Source organism: Sus scrofa, chromosome 3 (assembly GCF_000003025.6).
Source record: "Sus scrofa isolate TJ Tabasco breed Duroc chromosome 3, Sscrofa11.1, whole genome shotgun sequence".
Lineage (NCBI taxonomy): Eukaryota > Metazoa > Chordata > Mammalia > Artiodactyla > Suidae > Sus > Sus scrofa.
Genome location: NC_010445.4, coordinates 26,381,791 through 26,398,005, shown reverse-complemented (window position 1 = coordinate 26,398,005; position 16,215 = coordinate 26,381,791).

Sequence of the window (16,215 nt, the reverse complement as noted above, 5' to 3'; positions counted from 1 at the left end):
GCAGATGCATTTGTGTCTAAGCTTTTACTCTCAAGCGACTGGACCAGGGCAGCCAGTAACAAGGAGACCTGACATTCAGCTTTGCGGACAGTGCCACCCAGCACTGCATGGTGACCAAGCAACCCAAGCCTGTCTTCTCTCTTGGGGAGTCTGAAGGGGACACAGGAGCCATGAGGAAGCAGAATTCAGAATTAAGCAGAAGCCATAAGTATGCCTGGAGGAGACAGAGACCATGGCAGGTCAGGGGAGGAGAGGAAGAAACCAGAAGAGCAAGCAGCTGACCCCAGGACGGTGGTGGGGGTCAGAGCTGAGGCTGGAGCACCACGGCTGCCAGTGCCCCAATGACACTCTAAGCTCCCTGTCTGTTTGATGAGCAGCTGCCTCAGTTTCCTGTGGAGGCTGATGATCATCCCCACTGGGGAAGTTCCCACTGTGGCTCATTGGTAACCAGGTGGACTAGTATTCACGAGGATGCAGGTTTGATCCCTGGCCTTGCTCAGTGGGTTAAGGATCCGGCGTTGCTGTGAGCTGTGGTGTAGGTCAAAGATGTGGCTTGGATCCCGAGTTGCTGTGGCTATGGGGTAGGCTGGTAGCTGCAACTCTGATTCGACCCCTAGCCTGGGAACCTCTAAAAAGAAAAAAAAAAAGAAAAAAAAAAAACCAACCCATTGGGCTCTGCGATCATATGAATACGTCTTTTTCCATCCAGTGTTGCCATGGCTATGGTATAGATAGGCCTGCCACTGAAGCGCTAATTCAACCTCTAGCTCAAGAACTTCCATATGCCGTGGGTGGGTGTGGCCCTAAAAAGACAAAAGACAAAAAAAGAGAGAGAGAGAGAGAAGAGCAAGACATAAACTCGTCCATTGCACTTCTGCACATTACATTGGCCAGAACAGTCACATGGTGTGATACTGTGACTTATAACTATATATATATATATTTTTGGTCTTCCTCCCTGTTCCTGGCACAGATCTCCTAAAATCCTTGGAATTTCATAAGTGATGGAGGCAGCAAAGGTATCTTGTTTAGTTCTGGTTTTGGCCGTGCCCATGGCATGTGGAATTTCCCCAGGCCATGGACCAAACCCTTGCCACAGCAGTGACAATGCCAGATCCTTAACCTGCTAGGCCACCAGGGAACTCCAGAGGTATCTTACTTTGTTGTCGAGATGATTTCTGGTAGCACTTGAGTGTGGGGCTGGTTGCCAGGGGAATCCGCCTCAGGACTAGAGGGTTTGAAGGTTCAGTCCCCGCCCCCCCAACCTCCAGTTAGGGGAGAGGGGCTGGAGATTGAGGCCCATCAGCAATGGCTCATGATTTCATCAACTGTGTCTCTGTAATGAGGATGGGGGTTCGGAGAATTTCCAGTTGTGAAAACATGGATTCGCGGAGGGCGTGGTGTGCTCAGAACGGGCCCCGAAGCCCCTGCTCCATCCCACACACCTTGCTCTGTGCAGCCCTCCCATCTGGCTGTCCCTGAGCTTTCTCCTTTGGTAAACCGATTCTAGTGGGCCAAATGTTTCTCTGAGTTCTCTGAGCCGCTCCAGCAAATTCGTTGACCCCACAGTGGGGATGGGGTTGTTGGAACCTCCAGTCTGCAGTCAGTGGGTCAGAGCACAGGCGACAACCTGAACTTGCAACTGACACCTGAATGGGGAGGCAGGGAGGGGAAACTGAGCCCTTAGCCTGTGGTCCCTGACTTTTACCTCCAGGCAGATTGTGTCAGAATTTTTTTTTTTTTTTTTTTTTTTTGTCATTTTAGAGCCGTGGCATATGGAGGTTCCTAGGCTAGCGGTCAAATGGGAGCTGCAGCCACCAGCCTACGCTACAGCCACAGCAATGCAGGATCCAAGCCGAGTCTGAGACCTACACCACAGCCACAGCAACATTGGCTCCTTAACCCACTGAGTGAGGCCAGGGCTCGAACACACATCCTCAAGGATACTAGTCGGATTCGTTAACCACTGAGCCACAATGGGAATTCCAGATGGTGTCAAAATCGAATTGAATTGCAGGACACACAACTGGTCCGAAAATTGCTTGGAGGTGTGGGAAACCCCCCTTCACACATGGAAATCAGTCACAGAATTGTGCATGGCCACAGGTAAGAGCAGAGAAGGCTGGGGAATGCCCTTTTCATCCTAGATTGCATGCATCCTGCTAAGAATCAGTGTCTTATTATATGGACAAGAACAAGAATAAATATTAAGAGACAATCATCAGCCTTTGCCCTAGTACCTGCTCTATGGGCTGCTGTTGGGTCAGTTCTAGCCTAACTGTGATTCATTATTTGTGTGATTACTAATTAAATGCTATATATTTATTTTTAATTAATTAATTTATTTATTTTTGCTTTTTACACTCCCACCCATGGCATCTGGAAGTTCCCAGGCTAGGGGCTGAATCGGAGCTGCAGCTGCCAGCCTACACCACAGCCACAGCAACACCAGATCTGAGCTGTGTCTTTGACATACACCACAGCTCACAGCAACAGGGGATCTTTGACTCACTGAGTGAGGCCAGGGATCGAACCCGTTATCTCATAGATACTAGTCAAATTCGTTTCCACTGAGCCACAACAGGAACTCCATTTTTAAAAATTTTTAAATTAATTTTTTCTTTTTCAATTATTATTGATTTACAATGTTGTGTCAGTGTCTGCTGCACAGCAAAGTGACCCAGCCATACGTGTATATATACATTCTTTTTCTCATATTATCATCCATCATGTTCTAATTTTTTAATCTTAATGCATTTGAGAGTTTAATAATAATGAGTTTCCCACACTTCAATATCCAATATAAATAATGGCCTTTGCTTTGGAACCAGTGAACTTTTTTTAATTAACTATTTTTTTAATTAAGTATAGTTGATTTACAGTTTTGTGCCAATTTATGCTGTACGGCACAGTGACCCAGTCATACATATATACACATTCTTTTTAAAAATATTATCTTGGAGTTCCCGTCGTGGCTCAGTGGTTAACGAATCCGACTAGGAACCATGAGGTTTCGGATTCGATCCCTGGCCTTGCTCAGTGGGTTAAGGATCTGGCATTGCCGTGAGCTGTGGTGTAGGTTGCAGACTCGGCTCCGATCCCCCGTTGCTGTGGCTCTGGAGCAGGCCTGTGGCTACAGCTCCAATTAGACCCCTAGCCTGGGAACCTCCGTATGCTGAGGGAGCGGCCCAAGAAATGGCAAAAAGACCAAAATAAATAAATAAATAAATAAACAAAATAAAAATATTATCTTCCATCATGGTCTATCCCGAGAGATTGGATATAGTTTCCTGTGCTGTAGGACCTCATTGCTTATCCATTCTAAATGGAATAGTTTGCATCTGCCAATCCCAAACTCCCCGTCCATCCCACTCCCTCCTCTCTCCCCCTTGGCAACCACAAGTCTGCTCTCTATATAAGTGCTGTATATTTAGAATATACATATTATAAATACATCACAAGTTATTTTGTCAGCACGTCCTACATCTGCCCAGCACCTTCTCAATCACTAATTGTTAAATGACTGAATGAAAGGAGTGAATCTTATTTGAGAAGTCCAGCAAAGTAGCCCCTTACTGATGAAAAGCTTTTCACTAGAAAGTGTCCTTCCCCGATCTCCCTTTTTGAAGCCACTGTTTGTACAAGAGTCATGAATAATGAAACCAACATCCATCAAAGGGAAGCTTCAAGGGCCAGGAGAGAGCTAATGAGTCTGTAATGCAATTTGGTGCCGGTAAAGTGGTGCACTGTTAAATTCAAGGCCAAGGGTGGAGTTCCCTTCTTGGCTCAGCGCTAACAAACCCGACTAGAATCCATGAAGACTCAGGTTTGATCCCTGACCTCGTTCAGTGGGTTAAGGATCTGGTGTTGCCATGAGCTGTGGGGTAGGTCACAGACACAGCTTGGCTCTGGCGTGGCTTGTGGCTATGGCTGTGGCCAGCAGCTGTAGCTCCGATTCGATCTCTAGCCTGGGAACTTGCATATGCTTCGGGTGCAGCCCTAAAAAGACACACACACACACACACACACACAAATTCAAGGCCGTGGGATTTACACTATAAATCCAACACAATTAGAGAGCAAGAACCCGATTCCCCACCCACTCCAGTTCCTCTAGTTCGAGTCATTTTATAGACACAGACATCCCACTGACACTGTCTGGTGATGTCATGGTGACAATTTTGACCATCATCACACTTTTGGGCTGGAGGGCTGGCCGGGCCAAAGAGACTTGGAACGGAGTGGAACATAAAAGCCCTGAGTTCAAAGGCACTGTTTACAAAGTTAATGTGTCAGATGCAGGCCCCTGGTCCCTGCCTCCCGCCATCAGCCTGGGGAGGAAGGTCCGCTTGTCCCGAGTGCTCACCCCTTGGCAGGCAAGGTTCTAACGAGGCACTTTGCATGACTCAGCCCATTCAGCCCTCACCGTGCAGAACCACCTTATGAGGGAGATACCATCTCTGTCTACTCTGTAGATGGGGAAACTGAGGTTGGTAGGCAGGATACTTACTTAGCCTGAGGTCACAGAGCCTGAAAGTGGCAGAGCTGGGACTCAAACCCACACTTCCTGATTTTTGGGGGGCCCCAATATGCAGCAGCTTGATGTAGGATCTCAGTTCCCAGACCAGGGATGAAACCCAGGCCACCGCAGTGAAAGCACAGAATCCTAACCACTAGACCACCAGGGAACTCCCTTGTGCTGATATATATATATTTTTTTTGTCTTTTTGTCTTTTTTGTTGTTGTTGTTGTTGTTGTTGTTATTGTTGCTATTTCTTGGGCCGCTCCCGCGGCACATGGAGGTTCCCAGGCTAGGGGTCGAATCGGAGCTGTAGCCACCAGCCTACGCCAGAGCCACAGCAACACAGGATCCGAGCCGCGTCTGCAACCTACACCACAGCTCACGGCAACGCCGGATCGTTAACCCACTGAGCAAGGGCAGGGACCGAACCCGCAACCTCATGGTTGCTAGTCGGATTCGTTAACCACTGCGCCACGACGGGAACTCCTGTGCTGATATTTTTAACCACAAATTGCCTCAGTCAGTTTTTTCCAAATGGGCATCTGATGATATTTTCCAGGGTCTGGAGCAACAAAGCCAAATAAGACAAACGTAGGGAAATTTTCATAAAGCTCAATTCACAGTGGAGTCTTGTCTTACAGGGCAGGGGACATTTCAAAGTCGACCCCTCGCCGAAGAAAATCAGATCTAGTTCAAATTACCCTAGATAGATCAGCAGAGGGTTTCAGATGAAACATTTGTCAAAACTCATCGAATGCTCCACTTTGAACTTGTGCATTTCACTGTATCTAAATCTTGCCTCAAAAAAATCATAAACCCATACTGGATTCTAGTGAGTGATATGCTGAAGTGTTGAGGGGCCGTGTGTCCTGGCCTCAGCCACTGCATGTGAAATGTATCAAAAAAATAAGATGGACTGGGCGGAGAGGGGTAAGGGTGAACAGTTAGACATAGGAGAAAGCAGTGAAGGTAAACATTAACAGTGGCATCTAAGAGGTGTCTCTGTATGTCTTCTGTACAATTTGTCCATTTCTAGGTATATTTGAAAAATATACATATACATATACATATTTTTGTCTTTTTTGGGCCGCATCCACGGCATATGGAGGTCCCCAGGCTAGGGAGCGAATCAGGGCTGTAGCCCGCTGGCCTACACCACAGCCACAGCAATATCAGATCCGAGCTGTGTCTGTGACCTACAACATAGCTCACAGCAATGCTGGATCCTTAACCCACTGAGAGGGACCAGGGATTGAACCTGCGTCCTCATGGATGCTAGTCGGATTCGTTTTTTGCTGAGCCACAACGGGAACTCCTGAAAAATATTTTTAATGTAACGTTAAGAGAAAAAAATATATTTGAACATCTGTTAGGAAGCTGCTCTTTTAGAAACTGAGATTCTGTCTCCTACTAGTCATTACAATCAGATTTTTTCCAATGCTAAAACTAAAGTTTCAGCAGTCGAGCACCTGCTGGAGTTGGTTTGCAGTCATGGGCCAAGCTATGGGAATAATATATATCTTTAAGAATCCAGCTTCCAGTAAAGCGATATGTGAGATCGTCCACGCTATTTCAAGCACTCTCTCCCATACCTCAAAGCATTTTTGTTTGTGTAGTTGTGAAATAATATTTTTCTTTTCTTTTCTTTCTTTTCTTTCTTTCTTTTTTTTTTTTTTTTTTTTTTTTTTTTTTTTTTTTTGCTTTTTAGAGCCACACCCAGGGCATATGGAAGTCCCTGGGCTAGGGGTCGAATTGGAGCTGCAGCTACCGGCCTGTGCCACAGCCACAGCAACATGGGATTGAGCCCCGTCTGCAACCTACACCATAGCTCATGGCAACACTGGCTCCTTGACCCACTGAGTGAGGCCAGGGATAGAACCTGCATCCTTATGGATTCTAGTCGGGTTCCTTACGGCTGAGACACAACAGGAACTCCTGAAATTCATATTTTATGGCAAAACAAGAAAAATGTCAACATCAAAAATTTTCAGAGTCCCCACTGTGGTGCAATGGGTTAAGGATCCGGTGTTGCTGCGGCTGTGGTTCAGGTCCAATCTTTGGCTCAGATTTGATCCCTGGTCCAGGAACTTCCATGTGCCACAGGTGTGAGCAAAAAAGAAAAAAAATGTTCCCTGCCCTTTGGCCTTCTGTCTCCCTTCTCCCATGCATTGTGTAGCTGCATCATGCTTTGACTGGACCGCCCCATGGGCAGAAATACCTGCTCGACTGTATACAGCAGCATTCTTCCAGCACCACCCAGACAAGTCCCTAGGAGGTAATATTCCTCCTTAGTCTTGTAAGCAGCCATATGACCCAAGACCTACTATTTGAGTACTGCTAGATGGTGGAACCTGTGTCTACAATTCATCACTGAAAGTACAGCCCTCTGTCCCAAACGCTTATATAACTCCGCTTTGACCTCTAACCAGCAAGACAGTTCTTGGAGCCTTCTGGGGTGCTGTTCCTGGGTTATAACCCTCAGTTTGGCTTGAATAAAATTTTCCATTTCTTAGACCAATTGATTCTTTTGGTTGAAAGAGCTGAATCCCCAGAAATTAAATTTGCATATGATATAATTCTATTAGAGTCATTTAAAAAGTCTGTCTTTTAAGAATACACCCTTCCAGGAGTTTCTGTTGTGGCACGGCAGAAATGAATCCGACTAATATCCATGAGGATGTGGGTTCAATATTTGGCCTTGCTCGGTGGGTTAAGGATCCGGTGTTACTGTGAGCTGTGGTGTAGGTCGAAGACACGGCTTGGATCCTGTGTTGCTGTGGCTGTGGTGTAGGCCAGCCACTGCAGCTCCAATTCAACCCCTAGCCTGGGAACCTCCATATGTCTCGGGTGTGGCCCTAAAAGAGAAAAAGAAGAAGAAAAAGAAGAATATACCCTTTCGGAATTCCTGCTGTGGAACAACGGGATGGGTGCGGTCTCTGCAGTGCTAGGACACAGTGGGTTAAGGATCCAGCATTTCTGCAGGTTCGGCATAGGTTGCCACTGTGGCTCAGTTCTGATCCCTGGCCTGGGAACTCCACATGCCTTGGGGCAGGAAAAAAGACAACCAAAAACGGAACTTGGAAAAAAGAGATATACACGCTTTCACACTGTCGCATGTTAAAATAACCATTTTCTTCTAAGAAGAAATTTGATAGTAATGACAATCATGGGAGCATGGTTTCTGTCTTTAAGTTCGTGATGCTGGGCCACTCAGATGTGGGCGGGGCTCTTGTATTCTTTGGCCCCGTTATCGTCCCAACACCTGGCACAAGAGTCACTCCCTGAATAAATATTTGCTGAATTCATTATATAAGCCTGTGAAATCTGAAGGGCTGGGGAGAAGAAAAGCCTGCACCAAGATTCAAGAAGACAGAATTCCCTGCTGGTCTAGTGGTTAAGGATCCAGCATTGTCACCTGCTATGGCTTGGGTCACTGCTGTGGCACGGGTTCCATCCCTGTCCTGGGAACTTTCGAGTGTTACAGGAGCAGCAGGAAAAAAAAAATATGTATATATATATATGTATATAAGAAGTTATTACTATCTTGTGGGCTGCTCTGAGGCCAGCCTTGGCAAAAAAAATAAGCTGGGTGCGTGGAGACAGTACAATGCTGTATAGTCCAGGATTTTTTTTTTTTTTTTTTGGCTTTTTAGGGCCACAGATGGACGTTCCCAGGCTAGGGGTCGAATCAGAGCTGTAGCTGTCGGCCTAGGCCACAGCCACAGCAATGATGGATCCCCAACCCATTGATTGAGGCCAGGGATGGAACCCACGTCTTCATGGACACTGGTCGGGTTCGTAAGCACTGAGCCATGACGGGAACTCCCACTCTAGGAATTTAAAAACCTATTTCAAGGGTATCTTTGGCAACATGTGGGGGTCACGATCCCTGCTGACACTGGAACCTGCCCGATTGCCTCTCCACACCGAAAGGATGCAGATTGAGCGTGTGGCTCACTTTCTCTGAAACCTGCAGCAACTCTCATCCTTTGGGAGCGTTTGGTCACTTGCAACTTGGAACGTTCTCGCTGGAGGATCTGACTCTTTTTGTCCGACCTGTGTGAACCCATCACAGATGTAGATGTGATTTCTAAGTCCTTGATTTTATTTTATTTTTTCTATTGATGGCCACATCTGCGGCACACGGAAGTTCCTGGGCCAGGGGTTGAATCGGAGCTGCAGCTGCTGGCCCACACCACAGCCTCGGCAACGCCAGATCTGAGCCACATCTGCGACCCGTGCCACAGCTTGCGGCAATGCCAGATCCTTATCCCAGGGATCGAGGTCAGGGATCAACCCCCCATCCTCAGGGACACTAGGTCAGCTTCTTAAGCCGCTGAGCCACATGAGACACCCTGGGACCTCCATGATTTCTAAGCCCTCGAGAGGCAGCATCACCAATCATCTCTGGAACGGCCTTCCCAAACCGTCTCCGGGACGTGAGAGGACGCCCCTCGCTGGCGGACCCTTGCCTGGGCACGCCAGCATCTCCTCTGTGGCTCAGCGCTCTGGCGTCAGCCTGACAAAATGCCAGGCTGCTTTTATGCACCTTTCATGGTAACAGAAGCGCCTCACTTCCTTCCTTTGTTAAAGGCCCATTGTGAGGAAAGGAACGAATTTGGCTCTTTTTATCGTCTCTCCAAAGGTCAGGCTTTCTTCTGCGGCTGGAAGTGGCCCGCGACACACTGCGGGCATAAAAGCACTGGATTATCAGCCTGGCCTTCACATCAGGGCTGCGCTGAGCACATAATCTGCCTCCCTCTTCTTCAGCAAAGCCCCCCGGGGCTCCATTGGACATGTTTCATTTCTGTCCCTGCGTGAGGAACCCCCTCTCCAGCCTCCCGTCCTGCAGGAGCCCTTGAACGACACCCCCCCCCACCGCCCCCCGGCACCCCATCTGCAGATGGGAAGCAGGTGTTTCATTTGTATGCCTAAAAGCCCCAAACCCAAACTAGGCCCAGCTTGTCCCAGCCACAGAGAGGGACCGAGAGCCAGGCATCCGTGTGCACCTAGCCATTTTTTCCTTTTTTTTGTCTTTTTAGGGCCACACCTGCAGCATATGGAGGTTCACAGGCTAGGGGGTTGAATCAGAGCTGCAGCCTCTGGCCTACACCAGAGCCACAGCAACACCGGATCCGAGCTGCATCTGCAACCTACACCACAGCTCATGCCAACGCCGAATTCTTAACCCACGGAGAGAGGCCACATCCTCACAGAGACAATGTTGGATCCTTAACCCACTGAGCCACAAAGGGCCCTCCCACCTCATTCTTTTTCAGGGCGGCAGAGCAACCCGTGGCAGCTGAATCATGGTTGGTTTAACTGATCCCCTCCCAGCAGATCCAGAGGCTGGTCCCAGTCCTCTACTGTCACAGACATGCTGCCGAAAATCTCCTTCTCCACAAGTCCTTGGCCCAGTTTCCATAGTGCAGTGGTTATCACGTTTGCCTGACACAAGTCCTTTTGCTCCTGGCCCAGCCGTTCCTGTTGTGGCTCAGCCGTAAAGAACACAACTAGTATCCATGAGGATGCAGGTTCAAACCCTGGCCTTGCTCAGGGGCTTAAGGAGCCAAAGTTGCCGTGGCTGTGGTGTAGGTTGCAGACACGGCTCCGATCCAGTGTTGCTGTGGCTGTGTGTAGGCCGGCAGCTGCAGCTCTGATTCCACCCCTAGCCTGGGAACCCCCACATGCAGCAAGTGTGGCTATAAAAAGAAAAAAAAAAAAAACCCATATTGTTAGAGTAAATTTCCAGGAGGGGAACTGGGGCATCCAGCATCTAAGGCACGTTACAGAAAACTAGACTCTTCTGCAGAGGCCGTGTACAGATGGCGAGGAAGAACCACAGAACCTTCCTTCCCACTGCTTGGCTGCCGTCGCCCACACCGGCAAGCACAGAACACCACGGTTGGCTCCAGATAAAGGCAACTCTTGGGGTTAATGAGGGACTAACTTGTCATATTAGGACAGGTGACTATCAATTCTGCCTTCTTGATCTGGGAGTAATCGCTTCACAATCCAGCCCATCTAAAGCAGAAATCTAAACTGTGAGGTTTTTGGGGGCAGAGACTGTCTCATTGATGGACTCATTCAATCATTCATTCATTCAGACATTTGCTGATCACCCACAATGGGTCATACACTGGGGCTAGTGCTAGGACGACAGTGATAACAAGAGACACAAGGTCCATTGTCTTGGGGAGGCTAGAGCCTGGTGGGGCACAGAGACAAGCAGCAGGTAATTACTGTGCAGCATGATAAGGGCTTCGGCACAGGACGCAGGGGGCATAAGATACCCTTAGAAGGGGATGTGGATGAGGGGCAGCGGGGGGGGGGGGGGCGTGGATCAGAGAAGGCCTCCTAGAGAAAATGGAGTCTACCCTAAATCTTTTTTTTTTTTTTTCTTTTTACAGCTGCGAAGTTCCCAGGCCAGGGGTCGAATCAGAACTGTAGCTGCAGCTGCTACACCACAGCCACAGCCAGAGCAACACTAGATCCAAGCCTCATCTGTGACTTATGCCACAGCTGATGGGAACATCAGATCCTTAACCCACTGAGGGAGGCCAGGGTTTGAGCTCACATCCTCACAGACACTAGTTAGGTTCTTAACCCACTGAGCCACAGTGGGAATTCTTATATTTCTTAATTTCACACAGAGTAAATTTCAAACGCCTCAAATATGTCCATGAGCCTCCTGAACCCTAAGTGAAATGCTTACTAACTGTTGTGGATCTAAAAGGGTGGGAAGGATGACGATTCTAATGACAGCCCTGCTGTCTGCCAAGGAAGTACAGTGGAGAGCAATTCAGGAAGGTAAAATTACAGACCTTTTGCTTAATTCCACACTGAGACTGTGGCTGAAGACAGAGGCAGGGATGGATCTGGCCTCTAGTTTAGGCAACTGACGGACTATTTATCTATTTATTTATTATTTGAACTGCTTCAGAGGAATGTGAAAGTTTCCAGGCCAAGGATCAAAGCTGCACCACAGCAATGACCTGACCTTTGGTAGTGACAATGCCAGATCCTTAACCCACTGAGCCACCAGGAAACTCCCTGGTGGATCTTTTGATCGCCGACCACTGGTGCTTTATCTGGCACAGGGAACATACTAAATAAGTATTTCTGAATGAAAAACAATTCCCCAAACCAGCCACTTCCTTGATCGGATTTCCTTATTTCTGTTCTATATGCTGATGTTTTCCTAGTCATTCAGCCTGACACTCACCATTGACGCATCTTCCTTGAGGTCCTGTATGAGTCAGGGCTCCCCAGGGAATCAGAACCAAGAGGAAGTCTAGAGAGAAAGGAAGAGACTCGTGATTAGCAGCAGCCGACAATCTGGAGACCCAGTGCAGTTTCAGTGTGAGGGCTGGTGACTCCAGACCCCGGGGCCCAAGTTTCAGTTCAATTACGAAGGCAGGAAAAGGTTGCTGTCCCAGCTCAGCTGCCGGGCAGGAGGTGTTCCTTCGCTCATTTGTCACCCTTTTGGTCTATCCAGGCCTTCAGCTGATTAGATAAGGCCCACCCACACTGGGGCAGGCAATCTGCTTCCCTCAGTCTTTTTATTTATTTATTTATTTATTCATTTATTTATTGCTTTTTAGGGCCATACTCACAGCATATGGAGGTTCCCAGGCTAGGGGTCGAATAGGAACTGCAGCCTCTGGCCTACGCCACAGCCAGAGCAACTTGGGATTCGAGCCTCATCTGTGACCTGCACCACAGCTCATGGCAATCCCAGATCTTTAACCCACTGCACAAGGCCAGGGATCGAACCCACATCCTCAGGGTTAGTCAGATTCCTTTCTGCTGCACCAGGACAGGAACTCCTCCCTCAGTCTATTGATTCAAATGTTAATCACAACCAGAGTTCCCATTGTGGCTCAGTGTGTTAAGAACGTGATAGGATCCATGGAGATGTGGGTTCGGTCCCTGGCTTCCCTCAGGGGGTTAAGGATCTGGCGTTGCCATGAGCTGTGATGCAGGGTGCGGATGTGGCTTGAATCTGGCATTGCTGTGACAATGGCTGTGGCTGGCAGCTGCAGCTCTGATTCGACCCCTAGCCTGGGAACTTCCATATGCCGTGGGTGCAGCTCTTCAAAAAAAAAATGTTAACATACCCTCACACCATGCACAAAAATAAACTCAAAAATGGCTGAAAGACTTAAATATACGACAGGACACCATCAAACTCCTAGAAGAAAACATGCGCAAAACACTCTCTGACATCAACATCATGAATATTTTCTCAGGTCAGTCTCCCAAAGCAACAGAAATTAGAGCAAAAATAAACCCATGGGACCTCATCAAACTGAAAAGCTTTTGCACAGCAAAGGAAACCAAAAAGAAAACAAAAAGACAACTTACAGAATGGGAGAAAATAGTTTCAAATGATGCAACCGACAAGGGCTTAATCTCTAGAATATATAAACAACTCATACAACCCAACAGTAAAAAAGCCAATCAATCAATGGAAAAATGGGCAAAAGACTTGAATAGACATTTCTCCAAAGAAGATATACAGATGGCCAGCAAACACATGAAAAAATGCTCAACATCACTGGTTATAAGAGAAATGCAAATCAAAACTACCATGAGATACCACCTCACACCAATCAGAATGGCCATCATTAATAAATCCACAAATAACAAGTGCTGGAGGGGCTGTGGAGAAAAGGGAACCCTCCTGCACTGTTGGTGGGAATGTAAACTGGTACAGCCACTATGGAGAACAGTTTGGAGATACCTTAGAAATCTATACATAGAACTTCCATATGACTCCGCAATCCCACTCTTGGGCATCTATCCGGACAAAACTCTTCTTAAAAGAGACACATGCACCAGCATGTTCACTGCAGCACTATTCACAATAGCCAGGACATGGAAACAACCCAAATGTCCATCGACAGATGACTGGATTCGGAAGATGTGGTATATATACACAATAGAATACTACTCAGCCATAAAAAAGAATGACATAATGCTATTTGCAGCAACATGGATGGAACTAGAGAATCTCATCCTGAGTGAAATGAGCCAGAAAGACAAAGACAAATACCATATGATATCACTTATAACTGGAATCTAATATCCAGCACAAATGAATATCTCCTCAGAAAAGAAAATCATGGACTTGGAGAAAAGACTTGTGGCTGCCTGATGGGAGGGGGAGAGAGTGGGAGGGATCGGGAGCTTGGGCTTATCAGACACAACTTAGAATAGATTTACAAGGAGATCCTGCTGAATAGCATTGAGAACTTTGTCTAGATACTCATGTTGCAACAGAACTAAGGGTGGGGAAAAAAAATGTAATTGTAATGTATACAGGTAAGGATAACCTGACCCCCTTGCTGTACAGTGGGAAAATAAAAAAATTTTTTAAAAATAAAAAATAAAATAAAATAGGAAGAGTTAAATACAAAAAAAAAAAAAAAAAAAAGTTTATCACAACCGAAAAGGCTCTTATAGAAATACCCAGAATAGGAGTTCCCTTCATGGCTCAGTGGTCGACCAACCCCCCTAGGATTCATGAGGATATGGCTTCGATCCCTGGCCTTGCTCAGTGGGTTAAGAATCTGGCGTTGCCATGAGCTGTGGTGTAGGTCGAAGATGAGACCCAGATCTGGTGTTGCTGTGGCTGTGGTGTAGGCCAGCAGCTGTAGCTGGGATTGGAACCCTAGCCTGGGAACTTCCATATGCCGGGGGGTAGAGCCCTAAAAAAAGCAGAAAAAAAAAAAAGAAAAACAACAAAAAAAATCTCAGAAAAACCAAAACACAGCAGCAATGAATAAAAAACAATTCAAAGGAAGGTGCGGAGACATGACGAGGGGTTAACAGTTTGCCAGGCGTTGGGCTGCAGATGAGCAAGAGGACGGAAAAGCGCTCACACAAGGTTGCCCACTTGATACTTTTGATCCAAAAGCTTCTAGGTACATTCAATTGAGATCAGAAGGATGGTTTGTCATCAATTATAAATTACTTTTGTTCCATTCTCCGAGTCCACATGATTTTTTAGCGTAGTTTATCAAACACTGGCCTTGGGCCTGCTAAACCAGGCGTGGGGAAAGCTTGACTTTGAGCAGCTTGCGCCAGGCTGGAGATGGTAGGAAGCAGATAAGGATAGCCTCCAATGCCAATGCAAGAAGCTGAGGCCTGGGGGTTGGGAGAGGCGGCGGGGGCGGGAAGGGTGGGGTAGGGGGTCGACTTCGCCTAAGAGATGGCAGTTTGGAAGGGCAGACAGCCTTCATCAGGCAAAGCGCTGAGCACGTGGACTGGAGGAAGGCACGTGTCCAGGGGGCAGCACGAACCAAGGAATGAACCTTCTCGTGGGGCCCCTGGGACGTTGCATGACGCTTGAAGCCGGTTTCATCGTGTGATCCCAACAGACGGAGACGAATCGACCCCCACTGTTTTCCTCTCTCCCTTTCCTGAAGAAGAAATTGCGTCCTTCCCGATAAGTACTCTCAAGTCAGGGAGCCAGCGCGGACTGGAGCAGCTCGGTGAGCCCGCCGCAACTCGCAGTGTGTGAACCTGACATTCCACTCCGGTCCGACGGCGGGACCGCGGAGATCAGGAGGCCGGGTTACCACCACAATGACCTGGCCTTGACCGCCAGGCGTGTCCCGCTGACGTCCTGCAGTGACGGGCGGGGCGGGCGGCTGGCCGCGGACTCGGAAGGCCGGGGCGAGGGTGCCCTCTGGTGGCCGCGGGGAAGCCTGCGCCCTTCCCCGCCCTTGGCGCGCTCAGCCACAGATCTTCTACATGATCCTGATCAAAGGCCCGGTGGGGTTCAGTCACAGCCCTGCAGGGCTGCCATTTCGGGAGCAGGAGTGGGAGGAGACATGTCCCCAAAGGCAAGAGGAGCCTTTTTAACCTTTGATAACATATTCAGTAGAAAAGTGCTTGGTGCTCCTGCAGAGGCAAAGAACGATTTTGAGGAAAGGGATCTTTTGTTCCTGGCAGCTGGGAAAGGTCAGGCTTTCTTCTCAGAGCAGCGGGATCAAAAGGCCTTAAGGAAGCCCAAGGTTTTTATCATATAGGTTTTTATCATATTGTCAGAGAAGTTCGGGATCTGCAGACAGGTGGGTTAAGGACCCCAAGGGGTCCCGCCTCTGAAATTCCTTAGAGACTGTCTTCAGGGGTGGTCTCTAAAGCATCAAAGGTCCCCAGATTCTGTGTTAATAACCCAAATGCCCACTGATGAAGGACAAGAAGATCTAAGAGGCTGTGCTGCCAAATGGTCAAGTTCAAGCCTCTCCAGGACTTAGTGTTTCCTCCACTGCGAAGCCCACACAAGGACCGCAGCGCCTGAGGGAGTGGTCGGAACCCAGTGCCAGCAGCTGTAAGGACAGTGCTCGGGGTGGTGGTGGAGCAGGGCTGCGCGGTCCTGGTGGCCCGGCTGTGAAAGAGCAGCCAGCCGGAGAGATGAGGTGGAGCTACAGGTACTGACTTGGAAAGATGGCCAATATCAGTCACAAAGTGAAAAATGTACGTTTCAGATCAAGAGGCACAAGATAGGAGTTCCCTGGTGGCTCAGCGGGTTAAGGATCCAGCCTTGTCACTGCAGTGGCTCAGGTCACATCAACCCCAAACCCAGCAGCTGAAAACAACCAATGTTTATCATCTAACATAGTTACAGAGAGTCAGGAAACCAGGTGTGACTCCACGGGGCACTTCTGGCTCTGGGTCTCTCA